General features: G+C 35.3%; 1 pseudogene; it reads right to left on the bottom strand.

Moving 5' to 3' along the window:
- The window catches only part of LOC127524472 (F-box only protein 11-like), a 30,968-nt pseudogene that overhangs the window by 1,677 nt on the left and 4,338 nt on the right, over positions 1-24,953 (bottom strand).

Raw genomic sequence — 24,953 nt, 5'->3', positions numbered from 1 at the left:
AATAGTCAATCTGTACTTAATTTAATAAAAAATAAAAAAAAAAAAAGATACAGTTATGATAATTAGCCAAAACAAGGTCGGTTTGCATCAAATTTAAAAATGTTTGGATCATATTTTACACACACAAAAAATATATAATTATGTTTCTTAAAATGTAATAATAATTATAAAATAATTATAGGGTGATTTTTAAACATTTTTAGATCATATTTTTTATGTATGTATATACACACACACACCAATAATTTATGCTGATTAAAAAAAAAAAAATCCAAATACAATGTTATATCCAAAAATTGTTACTGTTATAGATGTTTTTGCATGTGATGACAGTTGGAGAGAAAATGTGCTCAAGCAAATGTCACAATTAAAAATATATATAAATGGCCCTTTTTATTATAATTTATAAATCGGCTGATTCCGATTCCTGGCCGGTTGATCGGTGCATCTCTATTAGAAACGTCTCTTTTTCCCACATTTCTTCCAAAAAAACATTCCTTAAAAATAGGCTTCTCTAATGCAAAATTTTTAGTAATAAATGCAAAGCAAACTCATGGTAAGATTTGAAGGGCATGACTGACCTATCATGTCTAATAAATTCTACGTCGTGCCCTTGATGGCATTTCTTGATGCAGTTCACACAGATGGCGTTGCGGTCTGTGGTGTTACAGGTGTGACACCTGCACGGAAAAACAGAGCAGTGAGAAAGCAGCCGCTGAAGTTACACGCAAACAGTTCAAATGGACATTCCTGAGGAGCGTTACCTGTAAAAATCGTGCATTGGATAGCTGGTGTAACTGGAAATCTTGTACAGGCACTGACCTCTGCTCACCGCTTTCTCAATGGCATCCTGATTGTTCATGATTTTGTTGTCTGTGAAGAAGATTAAAGGGGAACGCGGTTCATTTCAAGTTCATTAAAGTGAGCAGATTCAAACGTTCTCAGTTTACCTTTCATTGTGACGTTGACACCAGATGCAAGAAACAACCCACCGAAGCGGTTGTTGAAAATCTGATTGCCTTCTAATGTCGCCGTTGCGTGATTTGTGATCTCAATACCTGCAAACAGCAATTATTTGCATATAATGAATATTTAATATGCATCTCATATCTGTATGATTCTGTGAAAAAGCATTTTCATTGTCATTTCAAGCTAAATCAATTCTCCATATCGATTATTCAGAGTGATATCTGCTGATAACGATACCGATAGTTTGTGAGTTCTGCCTTTTATACCTTCTTTTAAATTAATGATAATTTCATTATGATTAATAATTAATCATTATATTTTGAAAAAAAACTTTATTCTCTCCATTTCATCAACTTGTTTCAGAGTAACTGGTATCAGTTATAAACAAACACATTACTCAAATTAATATTAACACACATTAACTAAATTCTGAAGATTAAATTAATATTTCTTAACTCTCTGAATGTTAGTCATTCATATGATTACTATTAATATTGAACATCAATATTATATATATATTATATATATATTATATATATCGGCCCTCACTATCAGCTGTTTTTAAACTATATAATTTGCTTTTATTGGCCGATATATTGGTGCATCTCTAATAAATATCAATATATGCCCACACAAATCTGCAGAAAAAGACACTAAAAATGTTTACTATAGAAAATCATGATAACAGGGCTGACAATCCTAACAAAACATAAGCGATATTTGTTTATCCACATGCTTCCTGTTCACTTCATGTCATCGTTTGTTTTACATTTACAGAATAGTGCATTATTTTAAATTCTACTTAAGATGGTAAAAACACTGATGCGTAATCTGAGGACACGACTTCAAAAATTAAAAAAAACAAAAAAAAAAATAAATAAATAAAAAATTAATGGCAGTGCAATAAATACTATCATGTATACATCCAAATGCACTTTACAAGTCATTTTGTACTCACTGTTCTTAGAAATGTCTTTTTTTCCCCTAGGGATGCACCGATATGAAAATATTGACCGATACCGATAACCGGTAATTCTTTATATTTGAAAGCCGATAACACACACATATATATTATATATATCCTTTTTGAGAGCCTGATTACAAAAACAAAAGTTTCACCATTAAATCCATGTCCCAAACACACAAATAATGTTCTCATTATAATTTTATGTAGCCTATATGACAGACTTGCGCTGTACGTTGTACTTGACTATGATTTCAATCATATTTCAAGCAATTCAAAACAACAGTGCGCATCTGAAGTGTCTCAGCTGGAGGAAATAATCCATTATTTATCGGCTTTAATATATCGGCCAAATTTTCTTATCGAACCGATAACAGTAACATTAAAATATATTGGCCGTTAACAGATATGATGGTCGTATATCATGCATCCCTATTTTTTCTCCCACATTAATACAAATTTGAGGAGAAAACATGCTTAATTGTTGTAAAAAAAAAAAAAAAAAAAAATCTTAATGATCCTACAATAGGCTCCGTGCAAAGTAATATATTTTTTTTAATAATAAATGAAAAGCTTTTCTGAAAATAAATAAATAAATAATAATAAATTGTACAAAGAGCCTTTATGTAAATTTTTCTTAATTGAAAATGTGCATATTTGCTAATACAGAAATGGAGAAACCTTTAAAAATTAAATAAAAGTTCAACTGATGTTTAGAAAAGACCTAAATTATGTACGTCTAAAAAAAAAATGACTTTACCAGCAGCAAATCCGTCGAATATCCTGTTCTTGCGCAGCACAGGGTGACTGTTAGTGCTAATGAGGACTCCCGCCTGGGCGTTCCTGAAGATATCGTTCTCTTCCAGCAACCCTACAACATACAAACTCAACATCATGATGCTGAAGTGCACACACCTGCTCAGTACTTCACACTGTCAGTTCAAATCCCATTATTCGTGTATCCGACTGGAATCTGATCTAAATTATTGACTGTCCACACAGAGTATCGCAACTGTTCAGATTTGATTTGCGTGTCCCGTGTCACTCTTTAGTTTTCCGGAATATCTGCATGACGCTGCATTGGTAGGCATTCGCCAAAAACAACTGCAATATGGAGGGGTTTGCAATACAGATGTTGTCTTATTTACTGGGAGTGATTCTAGCGAACCAGCAGCTCACATAACACCCAGTACTCTCATCTGTCCTTTTTGGGAGATAAAATGAAACTAACTGCTGATTCACTCGCTCTCTTGAGAGCATAGTTTTATATATTTAGAAATAAAGAGCTATGTAGTGCAATCATTCAACAAGACAGCGTCAGCTCCATTTGAGACCAACAAGATTTTAGGGCCGGAGTTGAACTGATCTTTCCGGCCGGACACAGGCCGGGAACTTTATTGGTGGAAAAGGGGTACGAGATTACATGAGACATAACCGAGCATGAACAAGACCATCACCTCGTCCTCCGTTGAATATGCAGATTCCTCCGTCCCTCCCGTCGTGGATCTTGTTCCTGCGGAGTGTGGGGTTGCTGTCGGTCTTAATCCAAACCCCAGCCATGGCGTTGTCAAAGATCTCGTTGTCTTCAATAAAGCCTAAACCTGAGAAGAGATTCAGAGGACGCTTATTTTTCTGATCGAAACAGAAATATCAGCCTTTATATCAATCGAGACCTCAAAAAGGAACATTACCTGAATTGTAAACAAGAATTCCTCCATTTTGTCCACCCCAGATCTTATTCCTCCTAATTTTGGGATTGCTGCCAGTTCTACAAAAAGAAATGCAAAAAAAATATTAATTTTGTGTCACTACTTTTTAAAAAAAGTCATGTCATGAAAGATACATGATGGTAGAGCTCATCGTGATCATAATCACAAAAATAATTTACTCATTTACTTTGGAAATATCATGCATTTATTAAAATTCTAAAACAAATATTTTCTACTTTCTTTTTAACAGTAGAACTTTGAAAATAAATGCAATAATAAAAACAATAATACAAATTATATATATAAAAATATAAATATATAAATAATAATGATATAAAATTTACATAAAAATACACAGGACCAAAAACAGGGTTAAAAGTGAGAGCATGATTGTGGCACAATAATCATTTTATCACGATTATCATATTAGTTGAAAGCCAAAATCATAAATGAAAATAAAATTCATAACTGAAGTATCGCCCAGCCCGACATGATGGTTCTCGAAGTCTCTTAAACCTGAAAATTAGGATACAATGACGCCACTGACCTGATCTGAACTCCAGAGTACATGTGGTTATAGATGTCGTTGTCTTCTAGCACCCCGTGACCATTATCATAGAAATAAACGCCCACCTGCGACAAAAACACATTTAATGCATCACTGCAAGAAGATCAAGAGACTTCGATCTGGAGTAGTCCATCTCAAATGCCACCTGTGCGGTCATGCTTATGCCAAGTTTGGTCTTTTGAGCCATAAAATGCCAAATGGGAAACATTTGGAAGCAGGTCACATAGATTGAATGCAGATCGGAAGTGTACGTACCTGTTTTCCACTGTGTATCCTGTTTCTGCGGAGCACAGGTGTGCTGCCCGTGGTCACCCACACACCGGCCAGCGTGTTGCTGTACACCTCGTTCTCCTCGATCACACCCTGACCCTTCTCATGCTGCAAACCAGAGACAGAGAGAGAGAGATGGGAAATCAGGGATGAGTCTAAGCTGATGAATTAGTGAACAACCTGGTTATTACAACTAGAACAGGGTTGATGAAAAGCTAATAATTAAAGTCAAATTAAATCCCTATTTTTTTTTTTATAGAAAATTGCAGTATTTATAATAAATGATTTATACATGCACATCATTATTATGCGCCCTACATTTGTTCTTGTTTGAAAAGCAGTTTCACTCGGATATACGTCACAATAGGGAAGAAAAGACTATCACAACTTCAGTTTCATGCTATTAAATCGAATGTAACAAAAAGTACAGATGCACTGATATATCAGCCAATAATCTGTATCGGCCGATAAAAGCACACTATTGGCTATAAGCCGATATTTTAAAAATAGTCAGGGCCGATATATCCTGTCAATCAAAAGAGGGCAGAAAAATGCGCTGAATTTGTGCTTTGTGTAAAGAAAATGCTAAGAAACCAGTTTAATGTTCAATATTAATAGTAATTATATGAATTAATAACATTCAGAAAGTTAAGAAATATTAAATGTGTGTTAATATTAATTTGAGTAATGTGTTTATGTTTATAACTGATACCAGTTACTCTGAAACAAGTTGATGAAATGGAGAGAATAAAGTTTTTATTTGCATTTCTTTCAACATATAATAATTAAAAATGATCAATTATTAATTATAATAAATTATAAGAACCGATAGAAGGCAAAACCCCCAAATTATTGATATTGGCAGATATCATTCTGAATAATCGGCTATCGATATCCGTGGAGAAATTTAGTATCGGTGCATCTCTAATAAAAAGTAATATTTTATACAGCAAGGATGCATTAAATTAATCAAAAAAGACAATAATATGTAATTGTATTTAATAATATATATATTTAATAATATAGTAACACTTCAGTTTAGGATCCAATTCTGACTATTAAACTAGTTGCTTATTAGCATGCATATTACTAGGATATTAGCTGCATGACCATATTCTACATCCATAATCCTACCCAACACCTGAACTAACAACTATCTTACTATTAAAAAGCAGTAAATTAGGAGTTAATTGAGGGAAAAGTCATAGTTAATAGTTAGTTATAGCGAGAATTGGACCCTAATCTAAAGTGCGACCATAATATATGTAATAATATTTTGCAATATTACTGTTTTTATAAAATATCAAAATAAAACATTTCCTAAAAAAGATTACATGTGTCATGTGACCATCAACCAACATCAGAGAAAATCTCAGTGGGACTTTTTACATCTAACAAAATAAGTTTGTGAATTATAATGTGTTTTCGTCTGTTCACTCACCACATAAATGCCTCCATGCTGTCCGTCGTGGATCTTATTGTGCCGGACAATCGGGCAGCTGTTGGTCCGGATCTGGATTCCAGCTAAAGCGTTGCCATAGATGTCGTTCCCTTCGATGAGACCTCGGCCGTCGCCGAATATGTAAACACCACCCTGGTTGCCATTAAATATGGCGTTACCCCTGCGATTGATCAGACGAGAGGTTGTCATTTTGCACTATACAGATAACGCAGTATGTACTGATATGATTAGACTGCAGAAATCATATACTTATGTCTATTAATCACCTGATCGTGGGGTCGCTGTTTGAGGTAATCCACACACCCGCAAAGTTGTTTGCATAGATCTTGTTCTCGATGAACTGGCCTCGGCCCTTCTCGTGCACGTAGATGCCGCCCGTCTGTCCGTGATGGATCTCGCAGCGCACTACTGTAGGGTTAGCATACGCCTTCACCTCGAAACCTGCTATCCGGTTCCTGTGGATGTTGCAGCTTTCAAAGTAGCCCTGCAGAGGGAGCCAGAGAGTCACGAAAACCAGACTCGCATCAGTGTTTTTGCCAGGTTCAGAGTTACATACTACTCTTACTTGAAATGCAGTATGCTGTGCAAGTATACAAGTTTTCTGTAAACTACAAAACAAGGATATTTTTAGCAAAAAAAGGCAAAAATGAACAGTTTATAACGGTTATCATTTTCTATACTATTTAAAACACAATAATAATAAGTATGTGGAATGCAGTATATACTTTATTGCATGTAATACATCATAATTTAGAATGCGAGTCAAAAAAAAAAAAAAATTAAAACTAAATAGAAATACTAAACAAAACTAATAAAAATGACAAACGCAAATAACAAACTAAAATTTAAGTGAAAACTGAAAATATAAAATAAAAGCCAATTCAAAATATTAATGAATACTGTATAGTATATAAATAACTAAAATAACAAAAAATTGTATTATTTGAAAATAGAGTTGAAATAAAATTTAAATATTAGATGATAAACTTGAATTTAAAAAACAAAAACAAAAAATAGAAATGTTGCCTTGGCAACTAACTGAGCTGAAGTACTAAACTAAAACAGAAATTAAAAATAAATTAAAGCTAAAAAGAAATACTAAAATACCAATAAATGACAAATGCAAATAACACAAATAAATAAAAGCTAAATAGAAAAACTAAAAAACTAATAAAAATGACAAACGCAAATCAACTAAAATTTAAATGACAACTGAAAATATAAAATAAAAGCCAATTCAAAATATTTTTAATAGTATATAAATAACTAAAATAACAAAAAAAAATTCATTAATTGAAAATCGAGCTGAAATTAAATATAAATATTAGATGATAAACTTGAGTTTAATTTTTTTTTTTTTTTTAGAAGTGTTTCCTTGTCAACTAACTGAAATAAAATAAGTTGAAGTACCAAAAAAAAAAAAAAAAAAAAAAAAAAAAAAAAAAAAAAAAAAGCTAAAAAGAAATTGACAAAGCGCATAAACTACTAATAACAGCAGGAAAACTAAAAATAAAAGGAAAACTTAAAAAAAATATATTTAAATTATATTAATAAATAATATAAAAATGTTAAAAATGTTTGGTTTAATTCTGAATATCCCTCATGACTCTGTATGTTTAATATCAGCCCGTGGATGATTAAGAGAAAAACACACAACCACTAAGACTCTTAACTCACAGACACAAACACGGTGAGCAGAGACACAAAGCGTTTTTACCATGCCATGGTCAAACGTGAACACCCCGACATCTCTGCCGTGATGGATGTGGTTCCGTCTGATGATGGGATTGCCGTGGTTTTTCACCCAGATCCCCGCTAGAGCATTATTGGATATCTCGTTGTCTTCGTAAATGCCCTGCAGAGCAAACGGAGAGAGCGACGGCGTGATTCATCTGCTACAGAGGACCAATCTAACGGTATACTGGGGACAGAGTTTCATATTACCTGTGCGTGGTCCGTGATATAGAGCCCTACATTCTCACAGTCACTGATGTTACAGTGTTTGATGGTGGGTGACGCTCCCTGGCCACTGACACACACTGCAGAGCCCACTGCACACAGATAACACACGGCCGTCACCATCAGACACTCAGCGGACGGGTTCAGAAATACAAACGCAACTCAAAAATCTCTAAATACACATGATTTGAGGTCATATGCATGTTTTGTTTACTCAGGAAAAGCAATTAATAAGCAGTGCAGTGGAACGCAAAACACGTGCTGATTTAAATACCTAACCACAATTATGAGCCACAGTAATGACGATGCTTGACTTCTAGACACTCACTATTGAGCACTACAACAAACGTGCAATATATTATTATGAGTAGTGGTAGTAGTAAGTAAAGCTGCATGATTAATCAATCTCAATTCAAAACACCCATGCGATTTTATTCCTAAAGATTCAGCTATGTCTATTAAACCTTTGACAAGTATGATCACACCGATTCAGATCTGCGTTGGTGCTGCTGCTGACCCAGAGAGAGCAGTTGTCATGTATGAGTATGAAACAACTTCACAAACAGTCTTTTCAACCACACAGTATCATTATTTGTGTGTTACAATCATTCAAATGATCACAGAAGTACTGGGGTAAAAGTTTATATATATAGTTCGGATATAAACACTGATGTCTACTGTTGCGATCAAACTTTTTGAAAGTAACTTGATGCTTCAAATACAGATTGTATCAATTACATCGTTACACCAGTAGGTGGAGACTATTTAAAAGATAAATAAATTCGTCACTGAATCACTCATTCACCAGATTTGTTCCAAAACACTGATTGATCCAGTAATAAAACAAGGAGTCATTATGAGTGAGTCATTGAATCATTCATTCAAACCGATTTCTTTTTAAAAAAAGAATGAATTTAAATTAAATATTTTTTAAACAGTCTTCAGCAATTGACATTTTGTCAGAACCTCTAGTAAATGACGTTTTGTTTTAGTTGTCTGTTCAGAATCGTGGGAGAATCGTGATTTCTATTTTTTTTTAAAAATAGTGATTCTCAATTTACTCATAATCATGCAGCTCTAGTAGTAAGTATATTTTAAAGACATAAATTATACATTCTTGTAGATACAGCACTATATATAAACTTTACATGTTTATTGCATTCATGTGGTTTTTAAGTCTATTGTCTATGTAAAATTAAAGGGTTAGTTCACCCAAAAATAAAAATTTTACCCTCGAGCTGTTCCACACCCTTAAAACCTTTGTTCATCTTCGGAACACAAATTAAGATCTTTTTGATGAACTACCACTTTCAAGCCCCAGAAAAGTAGTAACTCCAGTGGTTTAACCTCAATTTTATGAAGTGACACAAGCGCTTTGTTTGTGCAAAAAAAACAAACAAAAAAAAAAAACAAAACGAATTTATTCAACAATATCTAGTGATGTGCTATTTCAAAACACTGCTTCATGAAGCTTCGAAGCTTTACGAATCTTTTGCTTCGAATCAGTGGTTCGGAGCGTGTATCAAACTGCCAAAGTCATGTGATTTCAGTCAACAAGGCTTCGTTACATCATAAGTGTTTCAAAATTTCAATAGTTCACGTGACTTTGGCAGTTTGATACGCGCTCTGAACCACTGATTCGAAACACAAGATTCGTAAAGCTTCATGAAGCAGTGTTTTGAAATCGTCCATCACTAGATATTGTTGAATAATAAAGTCGTTATTTTGTTTTTTTGCCGCACAAAAAGTATTCTCGCCACTTCATAACATGAAGATTGAACCACTGCAGTCACATGAACTGTTTTAAATATGTCTTTAGTAGCTTTCTGTGCATTGTAAGTGTTAATTTTTTGCTGTTATTGGAGGCCTCACTGAGCCATCAGATTTTATTACAAAAAATCTGAATTTGTGTTCTGGAGATGAACGAAGGTCTTACGGTGTGGAACGACATGAGGGCGAGTAATTAATGACAGAAATTTCATTTTTGGGTGAACTAACCCTTTAAAAGTGGTAGTTGCATTGGATCTCTATGGAGGGACAGAAACCTTTCAGATTTCATCAAAAATATCTTAATTTGTGTTCCAAAGATGAACGAAGGTCTGTGGAACGACATGAGGGTGAGTAATTAATGACAGAATTTTCATTTTTGGGTGAACTAACCCTTTAACTGTTTGTTAATTTTTGCACATTGTATGTTTTCTTGCTCTGCGAGAAGTTTCGAAGTAAGATTGTACTTATGTACAGGGTACAGCGTACTATGACGATAGTAAAACCTTGATATAAATGGAGAGAAAAGAAAGAAGCAATCTGCGGTCACCTGTGCAGGTACTGCGGATGATGCAGTGGTCAATGATGGGGCTGCAGTTGACGGTGATCTCCAGGCAGTGATGAGCGTTGTGATGTTGAGCTGATTTGTCATCAGGATTGAACTGCAACAGATAATGCACATCTGTTACAAAAACACCTTTTTGTTTTCCCGTGCATGAAGAACATACAGGTTTGGAACGACATGAGGTGAGCAAATGATTACAGGATCTTCATATTTAGGTGAACCATTGAACCTTTTACTGAAGACCGCATATGAAGAAACTCACCTTTATTGTCATATATCCTACATACGCGTCCTCTGATCCCTCCATGAACACAAACGTTGAATCTCTAGTGTTCTCGATGATGACTTTATCCGCTACTTTCCCTGGAGCTGCAAAAGCACATGTAAGATTAATATTTAGGTTATACAGAAGAAAATCTCACTATCATTTGGTTTTGAGTCAATAATTTTTATGAAATTAATACTTATATTCTGCAAAGATGCATTAAATTGATCAAAAGTGACAGTAAAGACATTTATAAAGTTGTTCTTTTAAACTTTCTATTTATGAAATAATCCTGAAAAATCAGTTTCCACACAAATATGAAGCAGCACGACTGTTTTCAACATTGATGATAATCAGAAATGTTTCTTGAGCAGCAAATCATCATATTAGAATGATTTCTGAAGGATCATGTGACACTGAAGACTGGAGTAATGATGCTGAAAATTCAGCTTTGATTACAGGAATAAATGACAATTTACAATATATTCACATAAAAAACAGTTATTATAAATTGTAATAATATTTCACAATATTACTGTTTTTACTGTGTCAAATAAATGAAGCCCTGGTGAGCAGAGACTTCTTTCAAGAAGATTAAGAAATCTTATTGACCCCAAACTTTTAAACAGAAAATATTCACATATATTCTCATACCAGCACCAATCATTGTGATGGGCGACTCGATGTAGATCCATTCATCTGTGTAGATCCCAGAGTGGACAAATATCAAACCGTCAAAATGGGCTTCCTGAACCCCTCCCAGAGCGTCTTCAATGGTGTCATAATACTGAGGAAAGAGTTGCAAAATTACAAAAATCATTTTGACTCGAAATTACAAAATAAAGACTGAGACACATTTGAAGCAGTTATTTGAACAAACTCTTAGCACTGAATATTAAAGAGGCGATATGTAGAATTCAGAAACACTTGTTATTAGCGACACCGGTGGCCGTTAAGTGAACTGCAGCCAGCAACTTGTTGATGCCTGATGCTTAACAACATCCATACAATGAATAAACAAACCATAGAATCCATCTACAGGACTCACCAGCATGTTTTCTCGTCCCTTGTATCTGGCCGGGTTACTGTAGAAATGTTCTGCGAAGCCAGGCTTCACATGAGCACCTTTATACTGCAAACACAAAGGTCAGCGATCCGTCAGTCAGTAATATGCTCTCATAAAGCTCAGTGATGAAACTAATGATTACTGACATGTCAAGATCTCCCTAATTATCACATTACGACACCATCTGTCCGCTTTTGGGTTCAGAGGGAAAAGACTAAATCACTCATTCTCAGATTAGTACTGTTGTGCTTGCTCTGAGGCTATTATATACACAATACGCAAGCATTTGCAGTCAAATGAGAATGACAAAAATAGCCCATTTAATTGTAAAAGGTCAGACAGAGCATGGAAAAAAGCTCTAAATACTAAATTATGATTTTTAGTTCAAAACACATCATAAATGGGGATCAGTACCAGTTGCTGAAAGCTCTCCTTCCAGGGATTGGGCTGTTCATACTCCTCTGGGTTGATCTGGTAGAACTTCCCAGACTCGGGGTGCATCATGGGACGTGTGTACTCGAAAACCTCCATGTAGAGTCTCTTCCTGCAGACCAGATGAGAAGAATCGAGATCAGTGACACTTACAAAAACACTACACTCTTAAAAAAAAAGGTTCAATATAAGATAGATCAATTTTAAAGAACCATTTGAATGCCAATATAATGTTTTAAATGATTTTTTTTCTAGTCATAAAGTATGTTTACGAGCTGTTTGTTTAATAAAATTTGATCAAAATAAAATAAATAAAAATTAATGATCCCATGATAGGAACCCCTAGAAGGTTCAATGTTTTGTCAATGTTTTCTCCAAAAACATTTTTTTCTCTCTAAACATTTTTAATCTTTTTGGCTAAAAAGGCTGATTTGTTGATTGAGAAAACCAAAAAAACACATACACTTTAGTCCAAATACCTAACTTACCAGAGGATGGGGTCGTTGGCTAGTTCACTAAAACGTTTACACACACAGGCCGCTCGACACAGGTCCTGCTCCAACAGATAGGAGAAGATTTTAGGACCACCTCGTCGGGAAGCTTGACCTGCAGGTACTGCTCCGCCGGGGACTGGAGCGGAAGAGAACCAGCGTTAATGAAAAGTCATCTAAAGCTGATATCAACTGTAGGCAACATCAAGTCTAATGTCCATTACCAGGTAAATCTTGTGATTTTCCCGACACTCTGGCACGTTTTGCCCGATGCCCAAAGTTTTCTGTTGTTGACGTGGAAGCACCCTTTGAACAAAGAAGAGTTTTCACCTGTTAGTTATGGCACATACAAAACATTCATGCTCAACTCTTTTTATTTCATGCAGAAAACCCGAAGGGAACCGCAGAATCCAGTCTTAAAAACGGAATTAACAGTATAATGTGGAACGTCATGGAATTTGGCAAATTTTCGATGAATTAATCAAAAATAAGGCTGAATTGCGATACGGACTAGTGTCTGTGAATATTAAAGCGAAAAATAAAACATTCCACAGGGCCCTTTTATTGTAAAAAAGAAAACCTTTTATGAATTCAATTGGTTAGACACATTTTAAGATTATTAAAATGTAATAAATGATTAAAACACAATCAGAAAAATTTAAACCGAAAACAAAGAATTTGAGAAAAATAAAACTGCTGTATAAGCTTCATTATTGTAATAAATCAGACATGCTTTTTGATTAATAAAGACTATTTTAGCCATAAAAATAGAATGCAGAACAATTAAAAATGGGAAACAGATTGCATTAAAACTGCTGCCTAAATTAATATTGCAAACACTTTTTATGCATACTACACTTCAAAATTGCTTCCTAACATGCTAATTTGATGTTGAGCAGCTTTTACACACCTCCATGTTGGTCTTTGTTGGACAAGCTGTTCTCTTCGGTAACAGAGATTTTCTTCGAAGTTGGTACGGACTATTTTGAGCGCCTTGACCGGATTCTTCTGCAACCATCTCGGCAGGATCTGCCTCATCTGTAAAAAATAAAAAATGTAAATCTACAGTTCATTAAAAAAAAAAAACAAAAAAAAAAAAAACTTGTTTCTTAATAATATAGCATATTAATAAACCTAAATAACACCGAAAGGTCACACTGGATAAAAAATAAATAAATAAATAAAGTTCCAAGCACACGCATAAAGTGGGAATTCATGCACATAAAAGCAAATCTCTAACTTGACAGTCATGTTTTTAGGAAAAACTGCTCATATCATCGATAGACAAAATAATATTTGCAAATTATACAATTTTTTTTAAATACATTTCTTGACTGAAGCCTGAGTGGCATTTAATTCACAATCTATTAGGGGTGTGATGAGATCTCGTGAGATTAAAATTTGACGAGATTTCTCGTCGAGGTGAAAAGCTGTCTCGTGATATTGCCATGAGTGTGAGGGTGAAATTAAGATAGAATATGCCACCGCTACGTTTACATTAGCCTCCACTGTCCACCGTTTATAGAAATAAAAACCATTTAATTCAGTTGGATAACGGTCACTTCAATCCCATCCAGCTCATCCAACAGGAGCAGAAGAGTCGTACGTAGTGCAGCAGGGATCAGAGTTCACTGATCACATGACGACAGTAAGTGACGAGATGACTGACGAGACCATGGCGGAGGATTCGTTGCGCAACAGAGCCTAAGAGTCTGATAAAGGTCTTATCTTGTAGAATTCGCGCTCAGCACTGCTGCTCCCTATTCACTGAGTATGTGTGACTGCGAAAGTGGAAGTAAAACGTGAGCATGCATTCAAACATGATTTCAATAACCCGCATTTTGAAAGCCAGTCAGTTGAGTTTGTGGCAAAACCTTTTACAATGCTTGAGTATTGTTGTCTTTTACTGCATATGATCAGAAAGTAGAACTGAAACGACATTCATTACAAGATGATTAGTTAAAACATTTCAAATGACTATTTTTCTAGTCATGCATTTCATCATTGAGGATTTCTTAAAAATACTGTGTAAAAATCTTGTCTCGTTCTCAATCTCGTGAGCTAACCGTCTCATCACACCCCTACAAACTATCTCTCCTACTGTATATATCATGCAAAATTAGGGTAGATCATCCCAGATAATAAAGCATTGAAGATTCAGTGGGAAATCTATTTTTTTTTTTTCTTCTAACAATAAATAGCCTCATCAACATACTTTTAGCACTTGAAAATGTGCGAACTGAGGTAAAACTCTAACTTTCCAAACAATGGCAGGCACAATGATCACATACAGCCAGGGTAATAATCATCCAAAATCCGAAAAGCTGCTCCACACATCAAGAAAAATCAGCTGTGTTCTTTCTCTAGTATAAGACTATCATTAGGAATAAAGACAAACAGCATGCACCCTACCAAATCAATTCCCAGAGTCTTGCCTCAATGCTCCAGAATGTATTTCCTCTGCACTCAAACACATCTAAGACACCAATGAATAGTCAATATTTGCATAACTCATGTTTTCCCTGTAATCAGACATCCAAAGTGTCTTTGAATGTGGCGATTGCAGCTCAAACAATAATAATTCAAGGCAAATGAAAGATTAAGGACACTGCGGTCCTCGTCCTGACACACTTCCAGAGATAAACGCTCAGATCAGCAAAAGGTGGAACAACTTGGACTTCAGAGTTTAACAGCATATTGAAATCTCATTAAGGCACCGTACGACACATTTGTAAGGCAGTGCCAAAACAGTTGGGAAGGAAAGCCGCGGAGAGGCCGTGACCTCCTCCAAAAAAAAACACAAGGCTGATCTCCTCGGCAGCTGTAGCTAACGGAGCAGGTGACGCCAAACGCGGGTCAAAAGAGGCAGAGGTTGAACGGGCCGGCCATAACACCCATCCGGGGTGAATTAGCCATGCGGCATCCCTTTAATGACACTCCTGAAACCCGAGACGGAGCCGCCCCGCTGCCGCAGCCCAAACACATACCGTATTTCCTCTCCAGACTCCAGCGGGTCGAACGGCACCTCTTCAAATAGAAACGTTAGATTCATTTCAGAGAATGCTGATAGAACATAAAAGCCAAGTTCATTCAGAAATAGGTAACAGTAGACATCACACAGCGGTATTAGCCTAGTTACTAAAATAAATATGGTGATCTCAATATTTTTTAGTCTGACTGACTCAAAGAAATGTGAAGACATACTTCACACTTAAACTGCATCTTATGCCAACTTCTTGGTTAGAAGACAAAAATGCAAATTTTATGCTGATGGTCAAACATATGTGTGACAAGGTGGACACTTTTGCAAACACGTCATTTACCAGCGTACAAAACATATGTTGTGCTTTTACAAACCATCTGTTCTATATACAGTGTGTAAACTTAGAATTAGAGCATCCCACATAATAAAAGCATCAAAGACTGAATGGGAAAAATTATGACATACTATAATTAAAGTATGCATCCATCAGGGCTCTACGCTTACATTTCTTTTTAGGATTTAAAAAAAAATTTAGGAGCACCATTCTGATCAATGACAGAAATGAACCTTCCCATTACAGGGTGACATTTGACTCCTTCAATTGATTTCCAGGGTCTTTTTTTAACCTTTTTAAGGTCATTTTTTTCTAACCTTATTAAAATACAAATTCTTAAATTTATATTTATAAACTAGTAGGTGGCAGCATGTCACCGTCTTTGTCATGGAATCATTCATTCAAAACGACTGATTCATTCAGGAACGAAGCAAGTGACTGTCTTTATGAATGAGTCATTGAATCATTGACTCGCCCGATTTGTTCAAAAAGGCAGATTCAATTATCAGCGAAACGCCGCTGTGTTTAGCTTGGAGATGCATTGTTTGAAACTATTTTTGTTGACGAAATGGATCACAATACTGTGTCTAAAAGTTAAGTCACTTAATATTGACTTCTTGTTTACTGAACCGTGGTGTAAAATCAACATCACATTTGCAATCGTGCTGATATTTAGGGAAAACAGCAGTCTTGCTCATATGATATTGCTTAACTATATCATATATTATAAATACTGAAAACAAGAATTCATACAGGGGCATTTTTGCACCCATATCTCAAATTCTATTAATTTTCAAGCCCTGTTAATTTCCGGTAATCCGGTATCTGATAGATTTACAAGATTATAAAATTTACAAGTCATTCATTTACAAATAATTGCAAAAGCATTTCATAAATACTTTTAATAAAAAAAAAAAGAATATTTTTCTATTAAATCTCTTAGTCTGCATTTATATTGCTTGATGCACATCTATTTTTTGGCATATCATATTTCCCATACATACATTGCTATGGCTATCACTTTGTAAATACTGCAATGTCCCGCATTTATATGTGAACGTCACTTCAGAAACTTTGCAGAGTGTAAGTGGCTGTTGGTACTCTTGGCAGCACAAAAAAACAAAACTTCTATTCAGATTAGGGATGGGCATTTTTCCAAAATACTGTATTTGAATATTTGAGCTCGTAAAAAACGAATATTCAAATATTCGTTTATTTAAATGACGTTAAACGAGAAGGACTTTTTTTTTTTTTTTTTTTTTTAATTCATCAAGATTTTGTAACCATTTCTGAACAAGCTTACGATTAGGCAATATACACAACAAGCTTACATTATATCTTAAGCTTTTCTTTTAGTTCAAAGCTTTAAACAATATGTGCAAAATATATAAAAAGAACAAAAGCATTTAAGCTCAAGCAGCACGAACAGGAAAAACGCTAATAAAGCAGACAGCGCCAGTTATCGTACAGAACTTACATAATACACTCGAGTCAGTATATGGTTATCGTTTTCATATTGTTTCACATGTTCAAGTTGAGAAAACAATAACATCCACATGGTCGGGTGAGAAAACACACTGCACTGACAGACGTTGCAGAAACACAAAGATAGGTATGCTAAGCCAAGTTTCTAACAGCAGCACTTTGTGTTTTCTGTTCGCAAATATGTCTCCCTCGATGAAACTTAAAGGAAGCATATGTCTCAAAATCATTTTGCTATCAGATGTTATCTTCTCGGCTCACTTGGGGTACAGCGGCGCTTACCTGTCATGAATGCAGTGATGGACAGCTGTCTTTCCTCATTCAACGGGTGTTTTGATTTCATGTGCTTTCTCAATATGGTGGTGATATTATGATAACTCGGTTTCATTAATTAATTTGATCAAAAGTAATTCCATTTCGTAAGATTTGTAATTCCAAACTTCGCGAGGCAGACGACAACATTGTGATGATCAAATAAAATTAACTTGTTAAACGAGCTCCACAGCGCCACCCGGAGCATTTAGTTATAACTGCGAGTTTTAGTGCTTAGGATTTATCATGGATTCAATGCATTCACGGCCAGCAAAGCAACATAGTAAAATTCGAATAATATTTTTTTTTTTTTTCGAATATTAATTACATATCGAATATTCGACTATTTATGCATACCCCTAATTCAGATTCTGAAATAAAAGACCAAAAAGAACGTTGACTTGTATTCAAGTCTTTCTTGGGATATAGTGCACAAGTCGCGCAGAATTTTTCTATGAATTTTGTTGTTTTTGGAGTCTAACAGCTGTGGTCACCATCTACTTCCACTGTACGAGGAGAAAACCCAACATGAACATTCTACTAAACATCTCTTTCTGCGTTCCCCACAAGTCATACAGTTTTGGTTGAAGAAGAGGCTGAGTAAATGCTGATTTTTGGGTGAACTAGTCCTTTAATTGTCCAAATTCTCAGGAGAAAGCGCTTCATAATTGATGGGATCTCTAAAGGGCACATCTGACAATACACTCACTTGCAACAGCACAATATTGCAGTAATATTCTCAATGGTCATTGCTATGGTAACCCTCCCCATCTGATGGAGGTCACATACAGAAGGTGGTCACATACAGGACAGCATCTCTGCAGCATCTCCATTTATTCTTCAATTCTAGCATTGACTTGTACAGCAGAAAAAAATGAAAGTTCAAGTTCAAGTACTTTATTGCACAAAGCTGCAACAAGAGATTGCAAGAGACTGATTGGAATAGAAACAATTCAGCTCCATCAAAAGAGAACAAGAGACATGAAACTTGATCTGTCAATTATACAGTTTAGCAGTCATTACAAAAATGCAGACTGCAGAATGCCACAAATGACTAATCAGCATCAAGTTATATTAGTCTCCAAGCGCTCGGCTTTATTGACTTTAGCAAGAAAAACAGAGACAGTAAACAGGTTTAATTTTGATATCATGTCTTCAAACCCTGATAATAACTTTGAACGAAGCAGTGGGTGAAGACTTGAGTGTTTGTTAGACTGCTGAAGACGTTTGGACGGGCCTCTTCGGGCTTCCTTCACGTCTTTAATCTCACAAAATGAGGTTTCCCCCGAACTGAAAGTGAAACTAACTGCTGTTGTGAAGAAATCGAAAGCAAAACATTTAACAGTAATCACATCAAACGGATGATTAGACTAACAAGGGGTTTCAAACCCATATCATCACAATGTCATGCAGCAAATAAGTCTCTAGACCACATCATGTGCTATAATATGACATATAAAAGAGGTTCCTCAAATCATGAAGACAACAGACAGCTCAGAAACCAAGAAAAATCCAGCATCCTACACCTCAACAACTCTGGGAAAACAGGAAAAATTATAGCAGAAGACTCGTGATTTAATTAAATCTCTGTTGACAGACTGTCTTATGAATATCGGACACAAAAATGCGCCTTATCAAAAATGCAAACATCAATCTGAGTAACAGTAATTGGTTGAGTACCAGTGTTCAATATGCATTTTCAAGAAAGAGCTTGGCCTACTGGATTTGCAAAATATTTCTAGGGTCATTTTACAGTAAAATCAAATCTTTAACAGATTCGACTTAAATTTACATTTAAAAAAAAAATGCATATTTCATTGCAGGGCTCCAGACTGCAACTTTTTTTCCTGCAGACTAAATTTTGTTAGAAGTCACACTGGTGCAACCACCACATTGCCCAACTGATAAGAGTTGCCATTTCTGTTGCACGTAAACATCAAACGGCAAACGAAACCGAAGCAGAACGAAACTGTGTTACTCATTTGAGCTGCAAAGCGTGGACCAGTTTTCGGCTCAGACAATAATAAACACTGAACTGCAGCACGAGCACAGAATAGGCTCTCACGTACCGATCTCGATCACGCGATACTGTTACTACAGAGTGTTGCCCTGCCCTGGCCCACTGGATCTACATGACGAATACAGTGTTGTAGCCTAACCACCACGAAACTCAAACAATAAATGCCGTTTTGATGCTCTTTAATGTGGCGTGACAGATCACTGTACAGGCGCCTCATTTCAACCAGCAGCGCGGAGCGCGAGTGTATGTGATCATCTCTTCCTATTTAATACTAGTTACAGAATAAACAAGAATGAACATCTGAAGGTATATTGAAAGATACAGTACAACTTACTGAAATGTATAATATCTAATGTAATTGCTCAATCAGTGTTTCAATGACGGAAAAACATCAATAAATCAGCTTGTAAACACTGTCACATAGCATTTACCTCAGGCGAGTCCACAGCTTGTTAGTTTGTCAGAGAAATGAACTCTTTTGCTAAATATATGAACTGTATTAGCCTACATATTCATTACTTAACTTGTTAGTGATGTCTTGATTATTTAATGTATGTTTAAATAAATCGGTCATGAACATGACAGCCACTGTGTAAATGATTATATTTCTACAACGAATTAGAGTAAAAAACATAATTTTATAATCAGATTTAGAAGTTAATGCCAAAAATGTGCAGTTTACATGAGGTAGTTTGCATACAATTTGTTATTTGAGTGTTGATTATTATATCTAAAAATAAGGAGCAACTGTATTTAGGCTAATAGTTTGGGCTCTGAACCTTTATTATTATTATAGCAATGTGAAAGTAATATATTATTACAGTAATATAGCAAGTAGGGGCTCCCTATATAGTTTACAGCATTAGCAGAGATCATTTTAATTATCCTTAAGAAACTTTTAAATTCATTTAAAGACAGAGAAACAATTTGTTCAGTAAACTACTGTTTATTTATTTTTAAAGCAATTTGTTTAGTTTTCTCCCCCTGCTGTACCGAACCGTGACCTCAAAACCGAGCTAGGTACCAAATTGTCAGTTTTGTGTACCGTTACACCCCTAGCTTACTGTAACCATGGTCACAGAAATAGGCAAATAGTTCAAATTATTAATTTCAGGGTTCATGCAAACTTTTAAGAGTGAAATTAAAGCACTTTAAGGACTTTTTAAAGTGGTTCACACTTTTTCCAGCACTTCAAAGCTTTAATTTTAATGTTATTTTTAATGTGATTTGTAAAACTAAAAGATGAAGGAAAACTAATGCTTTGTGGCAAACAAACTTATTTAAAAAAAAAGACATGAAATTACCAATATAACCAGTAGATGGCAGCAGAGGAGCACTTATTAGCCATTTCCACTCCCTAATATATGGAAAAATAGTCTAAAGTGATAAAGTCTCATGAAAAACAAAAGCTTTTCTTCAAATTGTGACTGAATTACACAGAAAGCAATTAAAGAGCGCTTATTTTATAATCACTAAAGCCGTCGGTAAATTCAGCATGGTATTAAATATTCTAATAGTAGAATATTTAGACATTCTCCATATAAAAATGTTGGTTTTTGCACATTACTGTTGTTAAATAAAGCTTTTAAATAATTTTAGATATCAGTTCAAACTCAGTGCTTTTCTGTCAAATTTCCAATAAACAAACAATGTAATATTATAAGTAACTGCACTTATTGACAGAAATATACCAACTTATTAAATGGTTTTGTCTTTTGACCATTAAAATAAAATGACAAGCACCTTAAAAACACAGGTGGTAAAGAGAAAGTCACATGATGAATCAAAGTTCACAAGTGTTCTTTCCTGAAGTTGAGGTAAATACTAATAAAAGGTGCAAAACACCATCATGATAACATACTCGACACTAAAATAATACAATACAGTTTAACAACATAGATGCAACATAAAACCCTAATGAACGTAACTGCCTCATGCATTCAAGACTTTATACCAGTATTCAAAAGTCAGGCTCTGTAAAGCTGCATTTAAGCAAAAAGTAACAACCACCCAAAACCTACAAAAACCTCAGTTAGCACAGATTTACATCACTACATAATGCATTTCTAAATTTGCACTGTGGATTGCCAAGTTCAGTTTTCAGCCCTTAAGTGCATTTAGACAATAAACATGCTGTTTAACTATCAGCTATTAGCAGCCTACAAACCCAACAGCGGCACTTGAAACTCAATATACTGAGATGAGCGTCGGGACAAAGGTCAGGATTGAGATACAAAGCAATTCACTCAAATTTAGTATCATTCTCATCAATAACACCAAGACAGGCCGACATCTCAAATCTGTAGCTAACATACATGCAGTGTGGTTCAATAATAAACACGACAGGCGCTTTAGGCGGTTTTCTAAAGCGATACTAATATTAACCACTAACATTTCTAGTGAAACTGCTGATTAAAGATCCCTCAGAGGCATCAAATGGTGAAAGTCACAGTCATGGTCATCCAAATGCCACATTTCAAATTAGCACCAACATTACCACTGGATTGCCACCAAACATGACACGCTCTTTATCAGCACGTTGTGGGAGGATGTTATTAATAAAGCATTATAATCTGTAGTAAGTCTAGTTTACCTTCAGGTGAGTAGGATGCCATTCTGCACGGAGGATCATCCGTGAATGAGACACATCCTGCTAACGCAGCGCTGTTGCTCTGGTTGCACCGGGGGCTCTCCAGGGCTACTAGTCCAGTAACCACTACAAACACGGTGTCCCATCAACTAGTTTAACACAACAGACAGCATGTTGTCTCCAAACAAAGATCATCCACACTCAGGCATTTAAAAAGTGTTTTCATTCTGTGGAAACGTTATTATTGAATAATTATTGCGGTGTCCTGCACACTTGCACAGCATCTATAAAGTATTTAAAACAACATTTTTATAATTTATTTATCATTACCATGTCATTTGAAGTCCTCAAATAAATTAAGAGACTACATAATAAGAAATGTAGATTTTTCATCAAATTTAAAGGGGACCTATTATACCACTTTTCACAAGATGTAATATAAGATCCCCAGAATGTGTCTGTGAAGTTTCAGCTCAAAATACCCCACAGATCATTTATTATAGCTTGTCAAATTTGCCCCTATTTGGGTGTGAGCAAAAACACGCCGTTTTTGTGTGTGTCCCTTTAAATGCAAATGAGCTGCTGCTCCCGGCCCCCTTTCCAGAAAAGGGTGGAGCTTTAACAGCTCACGCTTCGGTTGCTCAACAACAACAAAGCTGGAGAATCTCATGCAGCCAAAATAACGAAAGTTTTCAGCCTTACATTGTTCAAACCGGAGTCGACACTGATGGAGAGACTCAGGAAGAAGTTACAACTTTTAGACGTTTCTGAAATTTATGTAGTTGCTGTGGAGTTGATTCAACTCATCCACTAGCATGTGCCGTCATGTTAATCTTTTGTGCAAAACCCGTATGGACGCCCACTATACATAGCGTACCTGTTTGCCAAACAGAGCCATACACACCAGGTTAACGTTTATGATTGCTATCAAATGCTGTGAATGGTCTAATATTTTTTCCAAAATATCGCTCGGATATCACATGATCAGTGCTGAAAAGGTGCTAAAAAAATAATGCACAGGTCATGAGACTAGACATAAACAAAATCTCACACAAAGCTAGTGAAATTTTGGCCAATTCAAAAGCCAATTTGATTTTAATAAAATAATTTGTTGCTTTTATCTATTTGAGCCACATTTTATCATTTCAATCCATTCATCCAAAACCAGAAGGAAAAAAGAGAGTAAACAAATAAATCCCACTTAACCTACTGACTAAAAGAGCTTCTATCAAAGTCCATTTTCTTGAGAAAGTCTCACGCTGGGAGTACGCCTGACAGCATGTTAAGCTTCACTGAATAGCGTTTAAACAATCTGTAACATCTGAATCACAATACTGGATCGCCCCACCTTTCATTAATATTCTTTTCAAACTACAGCCACTAATCTTCAAAGACATACATGACTCCCTACAGGACACACATGAATAGATGGTGAATGGGATTTAGATGTTATCAGCTCAAGGTATTTGACTTAATGAAGCTTGTGAGCTTCACTGGTTCATTACAGCAGCAGTTCATCAGCAAAGTCATCATTGTTACGAGTTTGTGTGGAAATTAAGGTTATTGATAAACATTTATTGCATTGAAACTATACATTTGATCAGTTCATGCATTCCCTAGGAATCGAACAACAGTGGAAACACAAAAGATTACCACTGGGAAACAGAAGAAACATCTAACTAGTAGTCACCAAGCCCCAATTTAAGTAAGAAATCATGAACGCCGGTTGCAAACCTCGCTGTTACTAAACACCACATAGATCCTCTAAGTTATGGGTATTTCTCAGTCCAATTCTGGCCCATCCTGTTTTAAAGCTCTGCCGTTTGACCCAGTTTTCGTAAGAAAGATACATTCCAGCTTATTTCCAAACATTCCCTTGCAGTGCCCCAGTGGAGCCGACCAAATAAAAATATGTGCCAGACTCACCTTAACATGAGAGTTCCTGTAGCATCATTGCTATTACTCACAAACCCAAAGATGTGTTCGGGACGAACTGCAGAACACCACCAATGCAATAAACATCTGACAAAAAACATACATCCTAGACCTAGAGTTTTACCATGACAGTAAATTCAGCTTTTCCAGGAAGTACTCTAGAAGGTGAAGCACCTGCTATGAGAAGACCTTCTGTTAATCATCTCAATGTTTTGGTTTATGGTGGTAAGATATGGGAATTATGGGACATTAGGACTGAGCTACATTATATCATGCCACCTGTTGCCACATTTATAGAAGACTCTGCCAATGCGGAGGAAAAATGGGAAAGCTAGGGCTGCAAAAATAATCAAAATAAAAGCAAAATTGCAATATGGTTTGTGTGATTATTAGGGCTGGGTATTGACACAAATTTCACTTGATTTTGATTCACAAGTGTGAGATTCATCAATTAACGAAGTTTTTATAATAATGTTATAATAATAACTGAGATAATTCTGTTTCTAAACCAATTTATTTTTTGAAATATAAACATTTAAATGATAGCTATTTTCGTTGCCGGATTTATTCAAACTTACATTACATAACATGTTAAGTAAAAATATAATGAATATGAAATATAGTGCATATATTTAGCAAAATGTTCCTCTCTAGCTAACTATTCTAGCTGAATATCAAGCTATGGGCATTGAATGGCTTTTCTGAGGTAAATCTAACATTACGTGACATTGTTTACCAGCTGACGTTTTTCCACGGTTTAAACTGATTGAGAATAATATGTATTTTAGTAAGTTGTATGATATCTTTCAA

This window comes from Ctenopharyngodon idella, chromosome 13 (assembly GCF_019924925.1).
Source record: "Ctenopharyngodon idella isolate HZGC_01 chromosome 13, HZGC01, whole genome shotgun sequence".
In the NCBI taxonomy this organism is placed as follows: Eukaryota; Metazoa; Chordata; class Actinopteri; order Cypriniformes; family Xenocyprididae; genus Ctenopharyngodon; species Ctenopharyngodon idella.
This window is presented reverse-complemented; position numbering and strand designations above follow the sequence as displayed.